Source organism: Labeo rohita, chromosome 8 (assembly GCF_022985175.1).
Source record: "Labeo rohita strain BAU-BD-2019 chromosome 8, IGBB_LRoh.1.0, whole genome shotgun sequence".
In the NCBI taxonomy this organism is placed as follows: domain Eukaryota; kingdom Metazoa; phylum Chordata; class Actinopteri; order Cypriniformes; family Cyprinidae; genus Labeo; species Labeo rohita.
This window is the reverse complement of record NC_066876.1, coordinates 4,413,871-4,424,142: the sequence shown is the minus strand read 5'-3', so window position 1 is coordinate 4,424,142 and position 10,272 is coordinate 4,413,871. Positions and strand designations below refer to the sequence as shown.

The 10,272-nt window shown below is 38.2% G+C and overlaps 1 protein-coding gene across 1 annotated transcript in view; it reads left to right on the top strand.

Annotated features, from left to right (window-relative positions):
* opn7d (opsin 7, group member d) overlaps window positions 1-10,272 on the top strand; it is an 89,294-nt gene continuing 79,022 nt past the window's right edge. The window contains exon 1 of the mRNA XM_051116933.1: window positions 1-248. The gene's annotated coding sequence lies outside the window, so the exon portion shown is untranslated. The remainder of the gene's footprint in view (window positions 249-10,272) is intronic.

Genomic DNA, 10,272 nt, shown 5'->3' with positions numbered 1-10,272 from the left:
ATGTGTGTGTGAGTGTAAACGCACATTTCTCCATCAGTGTGTGTCTGTATGTGTGTCAGACGCTGGCTTGCTCTGCACCGGGTCTCTCCGAGCTCCAGTCTCCTCGCTCTAGCGCTCTTTCAGTCTCAGTCTGAGGACGGACGCATCCTCTCGCCTCTCCTGCTGGAGTTTGGCCGCTGCTGCGTTTGCCCTGGAACACCTTTGGCCTCCATGAGTGCAGCTGAGGAAATCCAGCCTCTCCCTGGAAGGTAAGACCAACCCGAGTGTAACAGGAGAAGGGAATGTGTTATCTCATGTTTGATTTACTGAAATCAGGGGCTTTTCCACTCTAAGTTCTTCTGGGACAAATTGTGGGATGCAATCGTCCACGACTTTTCAGAGTTTCCTTGATTTCATTTGTCTGCCTTGTTTTATGTGCAAAGTAAAAATAGTTAAGAATGTCAGAGCGTGCATTCTTCCATTGAATATTGAATATTGAATATTGAATATTTAATATTAAAAAATAAATAAATAAATAAATAAAAAAATACAGTAAAGAGTGTAATATTGTGAAACATTTTGCCATTTGCTTAATTCATTGTACAGTATGTGCAAATAGACCAGAATGTAAGAGCTTGCATTTAATATCAAATTTATCTGATCAAAAATACAGTAAAACAGTAATGTTGTGAAATATTATTACAGTTTAGTTTCCCAGATGCCATTTATCTGCTTCATGTTTTACATGCAAAGCAAAAATTGCCCAAAATGTAAGAGTATGCATTCTTGCATAAAATATTGAATATATTTGATAAAAATACAGTAAAAACAGTAAAAAATATTGCAATTTAAAATAACTGTTTTCTATTTGAATATATTTAAAAATGTAATTAATTTCTGTGATGCAAAGCTGAATTTTCAGCGTCATTACTCCAGTGTTATTATATGATAGACATAAATAGTTTAAATATGATTATACAGAGTGTGACAATGAATTATATGATTCATAAAAAAAAGTATGTGATTTATAATATTAATTAAAAATTAATTAACTACTGTATGAAGCCTAATCATTTTGTTAGATAATACAACCCTGGTTCAGAGCTTTAAAAATAATTTTGGTTTGTAAAGTTATTAATAATAAGCCTCCAAGGCATCGCAAAGTATTTAGGTTGAGCTTAATTCCCTAGATAAATGTGGTAGCTTGTCTCATTCATTTTTTTTTTTGCTGCAATGACTTGCACATGACATGTTTCTTCAGTCGAATGGGCATTTTGGCATCTAGCCTGGACGCTGTGACACAAACAATGATAGCAAACTGCTTCCTGACTGCTGACTTGCGTCACCATCTCCTATACCGCTATACTTTGAAGGCTTTATATTTAGCCAAGAGTCGTTCACAGCACAAAAGCCTTCTTAGATCGTGATATAAATGTTTGTGAGTGTGAAGATGGCTCTTATAGACAAAGCAAATCTCCCTTGTCAAACGTCAGAAGACTAATTTGATGGTAATTGGCTCTGCTGGAATGTAATGTCCTTCATTCAGTACTAAATCTAGTTTGTAAAAGAGTCTTGGATTGAAATACAAGCAACTTGTGAGAGTATACAAGTGATATAGCAATGTAATTTTACTGAATTACTAATCACTTTAACTTTAAAGGGGTCATCGGATGCAAAGTTCACTTTTACATGTTGTTTGAAGATTAATGTGTGTTGGCAGTGTATGGACAAATCTACCCTATAATGATAAAAATCCATGTAGTGGTTTTTAATTAATCTGTAAAAATAATATCCCCTTTTTCAAATCGAGCCGTTCTCAGATGCCTGTCGGTGTGGTGTCAAATACCACCTTTTCTTAACAATGTGCTAGTTAGCAAGTTTCACGGCTAAACGCGGCTAAAGTAAACAATCTCTCAGAGCAGCAGAGAGAAGAGAGGGGCGGGGCGACCAGAGCTCATTTGCATTTAAAGAAACAATCCCCTCAGAATAGGTTGATTTTTGCAGAGCTGATTTTGACAAGGTAAAAAGGGTGTTGTTTTACAAAACCATTGAGAATTTTTAATCAAAGTATATTGTAGACTTTTCATTAAGACCCTAAAGAATCATATCAACATGTGGAAAATGGGCATCCGATGACCCCTTTAAATGTTGGTGTATATTATATATTTTATTTTTTAAAGCATTGAAATTCCAAATTAAACATGATATTGTGTTACAAAATATTCTTAACAATTATTTAAAAAATAGCTGAAATGTATAATGGGCATTATTATATTATTATATTAATTAATAATGCTTTTCAGCATCAAGACGGTTAGTTAAAATGTATACATAATGTAAATTTTAATATATATTCACTCAAGTACACTACCAATCAAAAGTTTTTGAACAGTAAGATTTTAAATGGTTTTTTTTTAATCTAAAAGCAAAGCAGTAATATTGTAAAATATTTTTACTATTTGAAATAACTGCTTTTAGCATCATTACTCCAGTCACATGATCCTTCAGAAATCATTCTAATATTCTGTAAATGTTTTATAAAAATATTTATTATTATTATTATTATTATTATTATGAAAACAGCGGAGTAGATTTTATTCAGGTTTCTTTGATGAATAGAAAGTTCAGTAGAATAACATTTACAAAATCTTTCTATTCATCAAAGAATTCTGAAAACTGTTTTAAATATTGATAATAATAATAAAACATGTTTCTTGATTATCAAATCAGCATATTAGAATTATTTTTGAAGGATCATGTGACACTGAAGACTGGAGTAATGATGCTGAAAATTTAGCTTTGATCAAAGAAATAAATTGCAATTTAAAATGTGTTCAATTAGAAAGCAGTTATTTTAAAATAGTTACTACTATAATTTTCAAAATAGTACTACTTTTGCTGTATTTTGGATCAAATAAATGCAGGTTTGGTGCGCAGAAGAGAATTAAAAAAAAACATTCAAATCTTACTGTTCAAAAACTTTTGACTGGTAGTGTAGTTCTGTGGTGTGCCAAAAAAAAAAAAATTATAAAATAAAATAATAATAATAATAATAATAATAATAATATGCAATATTTGTTCAAAAGATTGGGTTTGGTAAGATGTTTCTGAAACATTTGAATCCATTTGAATATATCTAAAAAAAATCTGCTTAAGAAAAATGTCTTATTATTATCAATGTTTAAAACAGTTGTCATTTCTGGTGAAAACCATGATTCTGAATAAATAGAAATTAAAAATGCATTTTTTTAAATCAGAAATCTTTTGTACAAATGTCTTTGTCACTTTTTTTTAAATCAATTTAATGCATCCCTGCTTAATAAAATTATTAACTTCTTTAAATAAAATCTTACTTACCTTTACTCAAACTTTTCTGTAATTGGCATTGGCACTCGATTGGGTCTGCTGTTGTTTCTGCAGTGTCATGTGCCATCACCACCAAATGATGCCATGAGCTTTATTACAAGGACGAGCCCCCTAGAGTAACCCGAGGTTGAGTGCCCTGCTCAAGGGCATAGCACTGTTGACTTATAGCTCCCTTCTTAGGGGCACTGATCCAGAAACCTTTCGGTCTTCAGCCTTGAGTGTTAATCACTGCAGCACACCACCCCTGTAGATACTGTTGCTGGCTGATCAAAAGATTCTCAGTTGTTCAGAGATCGGGGTTCACTGAGCCTTGACCACTGTCCGCAGTTGATAAAAACTGGATACTTTTCACCACACACTGCATTACATTTTAGATGAAAACCATTTTGGGTTCCTCAAAGAACCTTTAACTGAACAGTTCTTAAACAATCCATTTTTATTAAGAAGAACGTTTTTTTTTTTTTTTTTACTATCAAGAACCCATTGTGGAATAGAAGTGTTCCATGGTTGATCAAGGTTCTTTATAGAACCATAAATGCCAAAAAAGAACCTTTAGTTTTAAGAGTGCATGGATGTTAAAGGTTCTTCATGGAAGCATTGATTTCAAGAAACACTCTTAGTTTTTTTAAGGGAACCCCGGGACTTGTGTGGTTTGCATCGTTTCATGCATATTTTGGACTATGGAGACGCCATTATTTCAATGATGATTTTTACCGCAACACAACTCAAGAAAATAAAATACTAACACGATGAGCACAGCCACTGAAAAGCTTACAGGCGTCGATGGATAGACTTAAACCAAATGTCTAAACACGCCTGGATATTAGTGAAATCCACACTGAGAAACGTCATGCCAAGCGTCGGCATGTTTACATCCTGCCAGGATGGCATCTAGCGTTTCTTGTCTCTGCCATTTGTAAGCTCTTTTAGTAGCTGTGGTCCACTAGAAGCCTTAAAGGCATCAGGGCTAAAGTGGAGAGAACAAAGACGAGGGTCTTCAGGAAGTTTTATTCGTCCACAGGTATCTTCCCATTCTTGTCTCCTTTTCTTATCAGTAGGAAAGCGGTGAAGACTTCTCTTGTTGCCCTTTGATGGAAAATTACAACCAAAAGCCACACAATGTGGCATTGTATCAGTATTTTATTTTCCAAGTTGCTCATTCTGAGTTGTGTTGTGGTAAAAATGCAGAGGTGGGTAGAGTAGCCAAAAACTATACTCTAAAAGTAAAAAAGTATCCAATGAAAAATCTACTCAAGTAGCGAGTTACTAACTACTTTGAATAATTAACTGATTTCCACAGGGGCATTTCTTACTTATAACTACCTTAACTCATATCTCATTAAAAGTTAAAGCTGCAATGTCATGCAGTGGCAGTTTGTTGTTAGCTGATGAGAGATTTTTTTCATGAGTTCGCCGCGGTGAGGAATCAAAACAACTCTGACTGGATATTACATTCATAAGCTCATCAAAAACGTGTGTGATTGTTACTCAATACTCAACGCTGCAGACCGCGCTCAAAAAAGCATTTTCAATAATAAAGCAAATCTACTATAAATGAAATGCTGCGATCAAATTCATTTCACTTTACTTTCACTTTCACGTGACAGACCATCTAGCTTACCGCTAACAATATTACTTAAATGAATCAAGTGTATACCTGTGGAATCGTTCACAGACAGCAACTAATAAAGATATTCATTGCAGGCCAACAGTAGAATTTGCAGATTTTGCTTTAAAGGAGAAGTCCACTTCCAGAACAAAAATTTACAAATAATTTTGTTACGAACCCCGTTTTAAAATGCTCGTAGGGAAGGGGTTAAGCAACATAACAAGGACACGTGAGACCACAGATATCAATTCAGCTTTTTATTAACAGATCTAGTCGGCTCACGTGCCACTTTCGGCAACAGGCAACATACACATTTAATCGTTAATTTAAAAAACACAACACGAAGGAATAAACATAGCAAAAACAAACAAATTAACAGATCAACCAGAAAACAAAACAACAAACAAACAGACCGCTTATCGGAGGCTGACTTGCATCAAGACGCACACGAAGCTCGCGGGATACAGTGCTTCGTAAAAGGTAGCTGAACAGAGCTTCAAAACGAGTGCGAGTCATGCTCTCAGCCGAGCCAGGAATTCACTGTTCTGAACACACGCTGGAAACAGAGAGAGGCAACACCATCTTGATTCCCCCTCATATCCAATTCAGCGCTCACTAAACAGGCCACAGGTGTAACGGGGCGGAGCTCAACCTCGAGAAGACAGGAGATAACCAAATTAATACAAAGAAAACGTATACAAACACAAAATAAGGACGAAGTAACTTTGACCGTAACACCTCCCCCCTAAAAACAGAAGCAGTTTTGTTATTTTCCCCTTAAACTTTTAAAAGGGTAAAGAGGAAAAACTGCTTCGGAGAAGAACAAAATTAACACCGTGATAAAGCATCCGCCACCACATTTTCAGATCCCTTTTTGTGTTGAATTTTCAAATTGTATGGCTGCACCATTAGTGCCCATCGCATCAAGCGTTGGTTGTGATTGTACATTTTACTCAAAAAAACTAACGGGTTATGGTCCGTGTAGACCGTAACAGGAAACATACTGCCCCCTACATAAACATCAAAGTGTCTTAATGCCAATAAAAGCGATAACGTTTCTTTCTCAATGGTCGAATAGTTTAACTGGTGACGGTTAAACTTAACAGAGAAATAAGAAACAGGATGGAGTAACCCGTCAGCACCCTCCTGTAGAAGGACAGCTCCCCCTCCAACGGCACTAGCATCAACCTCCAATTGAAACGCACAGGATACCTCTGGAGCAGAGAGAACAGGAGCACTACAAAGAAGAGATTTGGCAGACAAAAATGCCTGGTGGCAGTCATTAGTCCAATTAAAATCAACTTTCGGACTACACAGTCTTGTCAATGGTGCAACGACACTTGAGAAATTCTTGCAAAAACAACGGTAGTATCCCACCATACCAAGGAACCTACGCAGTTCTCGCCTCGTAGTAGGGATCGGATATTCGAGGACAGCAGCGATTTTTGCGTCCAACGGTCTTACTTGACCGTTCCCCACCTGTTTCCCTAGGTAAGTAACCGAAGCTTTAGCAAATTCGCACTTTTTAAGATTCAATGTAAGGGACGCAGCGGATAAACGACGGAACACTTCATATAGAGACAGCAAATGCTCATCCCAAGTAGACGAAAAGATGACTACATCATCTAAATAAATATTACAATTCGGAACATCACCTAAAACTAAAGACATCAAGCGCTGAAATGTCGCGGGCGCGTTCCGTAAACCGAATGCCATACGCGTATATTGAAGAAATGAATCTGGTGTAACAAACGCGGATATCTCAGACGCACGCTCTGTTAATGGCACTTGCCAATAACCTTTTAAAAGATCCAATTTCGTAATATACTTTGCGGTACCAAGACTATCAATACAATCGTCGATACGCGGCAGAGGGAAAGCATCTGGTACGGTGACGGAATTAACCTTTCTAAAATCAGTGCAGAAACGAAAAGACCCATCGGCCTTTGGCACTAAAACGCAGGGGGAACTCCAAGGGCTACTGCTAGGAACCGCAAAGCCATTTTCCAGAAGATACGTCACTTCATGCTTCATTGCTTCTCTTTTACTTACTGGACAACGGTAGGCATGTTGTTTAATAGGCAATGTGCTACCGACATTAATGTCATGCGTGATAACAGAAGTACCGGGAGGAACGTCGTTGAACAGGTTAGGAAAACTCTTCAACAATTTCTGTATGTCCTGCTGCTGTTCAGTGGACAAATAAGAAAGTTGAGAGGGGAGTGTTAATAAAGCCTCAGAGTTTTTCAGACAACCGCCACTTAAGACTTCCATCGACACATTTAATCCATCATCGCTGTCCTGCGTAGGCAAAATATGAGTAAGCAATGAAACGCGCTCTCTTGCTTCAGTCGCTAAATCACATACGGAAACATTAGTAGTCTCCCCCTCATCCATTACATCACGAGATACATACCGCTTTAGCATGTTTACGTGACATAAGCGAGTTTTTCTTCGCCGTTCTGGAGTATGGATTATATAACCAGTCTCACCTACTTTACTTTGAATCACGTAGGGACCGGAAAATCGCGCCGTGAATGCCGACCCAGGAGCAGGAATTAATACCAGAACTTTCTCTCCTGGCAGGAAGTTACGCACAACTGCTTTTTGATCATAACAACGTTTCATTTTCATTTGAGAAAGAGAAAGAGCTTCTTTAGCAAAAGTGCAAGCTTTACGCGCCCGTTCGCGAATACGAGAGACTAGATCAATTACATTAGTCTTCTCGGAAGGGCTTGTACAGAGAAGTTCCTCTTTTAACATTTTCAAAGGACCGCGAACATTATGGCCAAAGACCAATTCTGAAGGGCTAAACCCCAGCGAGTCCTGTCGCGCTTCACGCACAGCAAATAACACAAAGGGAACTCCATCGTCCCATTCGTTCCCGGTCTCGATGCAGTATTTACGGAGTACAGATTTCAAAGTTTGATGCCAGCGTTCCAGAGCCCCTTGGGATTCTGGATGTTGTGCACTAGACACAACGTGAGAAACTCCTAGCGCTTTTAACGAACTGCGGAATACTCGAGACATGAAATTTGAACCTTGATCTGTTTGAACAGTTCTTGGTAACCCAAAGGTTGTGAAGAATTTCGTGAGAGCTTTCGTGACAGACTTAGCAGTTATATTCCTTAAAGGAATTGCTTCTGGAAAACGAGTGGACACGCACATAATCGTCAACAAATATTGACACCCAGACTTAGCACGAGGGAGTGGTCCCACACAATCCACCAAAACGCGTTCAAAGGGTTCTCCCACAGCAGGTATCGGACAGAGAGGGGCAGGTGGCACAACCTGATTTGGCTTTCCTCCCATCTGACAGACATGACAGGTTTTACAATACTTAGCAACATCGGTTCTTAACCCTGGCCAAAAGAAATACTGGAGCACCCGATTATAGGTTTTATTAATCCCCAGGTGTCCAGACCAAGGATGATCATGAGCCAAGTTTAATACAGACTGTCGGAATTTTGAAGGAACCACAATTTGATGTACCACATTCCACTCATCTGCCTGCTCGGTGCTCAATGTTCTACCCCATTTGCGCATTAACACGGAGTCTTTCCAATAAAAATTGTGATTACACGGCGTCAGTGAACCTTTTTCAGCACTCACACGACATTTCTCCAAAGTTGGGTCACTTTTCTGCGCATCAATCAAGGCTTTGCGTGAAATTGACACATCAGTGACAAGATTAAAACTAACAGAAGGATGAGGATTCGATGTAGCCGCATCCGCCGATTCTGGAGAAAATTCATTCCCTAGAATATCTGAAAAGATTGAATCATTAAGACAATGTTCTTGGGAATCACATTTTGCTTGGGCTCGAGTTGTCACGGCGCTACTCGAAAACACATCTGGCAAAGTTTCAACAAATGCATCAGGCTGCATTTCAGCCACAGGAAGATTCGTCACTTGTACAGCGGGCAAGACTTTACCGCCAGCAATATCATTCCCCATGATGAAATCTACTCCCTTCACAGGTAAAGAGGGACGAACTGCAACCTCAAAACACCCAGATGCCAATTCAGAAGTTACCCATACTCGATGAAGAGGAACGGTTACGTACCCCATTTCAATACCCTGTACAATAGTGCTGGTTTCGCACGCAGAGTTCTTACAAAAATCCAAAGTGCTCGCTAAAATAAAAGACTGCGATCCTCCAGTGTCACGTAAAATTCGAACAGGTTTTCTACCATTATTTCCATTAGTCAATGAAACACATCCATCGAACACAAAAGGCTGAAAACATAAATCAGGTGCAGGGATAGTAAAAGGTGAAGGTAATGTTTGTACTAAAACGGAACCTCGAGCCTGAACAGACAATGATTCTTGTCGCTCTTGTTTTCGTTTTAGACAACGACATTCTGCCTTCACATGCCCGATTTTATGACAATAGGAACACTCCTTACGCGATTTTAGAGTGGAAGGAACCCATTTGGTTTTATGATCGGAGAAACTCTCATTGTCTAACGGTACATCATTGTCACTCACACGCTTAAACACAGTCTTGTGCAACAACGTATACTCATCTGCTAACACAGCAGCTTGTTGCACAGTATTGACTTTTTGTTCGTTTAGATACAACGCAGTACGTTCAGTGACACAGTTTTTAAATTCCTCAATCAACATAAGCTCCCTCAATGAATTAAAGTCCGTAACCTTACACGCTTTTATCCAGCGATCAAACAATATGCTCTTTTCACGAACAAACTCGACGTAAGTTTGAGACGCTAACTTCTTCGTGTTACGAAAACGTTGCCGGTAATGCTCAGGAACTAACTCATACACTGTAAGCCCGGATTTTGTATCTAATTAAACCATTTAATTACAATTGAACACAATATGTAAGTTTTACTGCATTGCTTATAAAATATAAGTAGATTCTACTAATTTGTAGACATATTTGAACCTGTGAATAAACTTAAGTTAAATTAACTCGTATTATGAAATTTATCTCCTGACCACGCCTCCTCCACCGGTGCTGCGAGTAACAGCGCCATTTTGTCACTGTGATTGTGTATGAATTTAAGCTGTGGATGAATGTGGAAATTTAGATTTAGATAGTTCTATTGGCATTGTTTTCCGCCATTTATCTTTTATCACGTCCCTCGAGAAACTCTTTGTGATCGGCAAAAGTTGTTGTTCGTCTAAACGACGGGACATTTCTCATCCGTTGATAGCTAGTGTTCTCACTCGCCTGCGCTTGAACCCCTGACTGGCGAGTTCGACTAACATTTTTTGCCTTTTTCTTTCAATGATTTCTTTTTCACTCGAGGAGCTGTTGTTTGTGAGGAGCGTAAATTTAGTTTTACTCATAC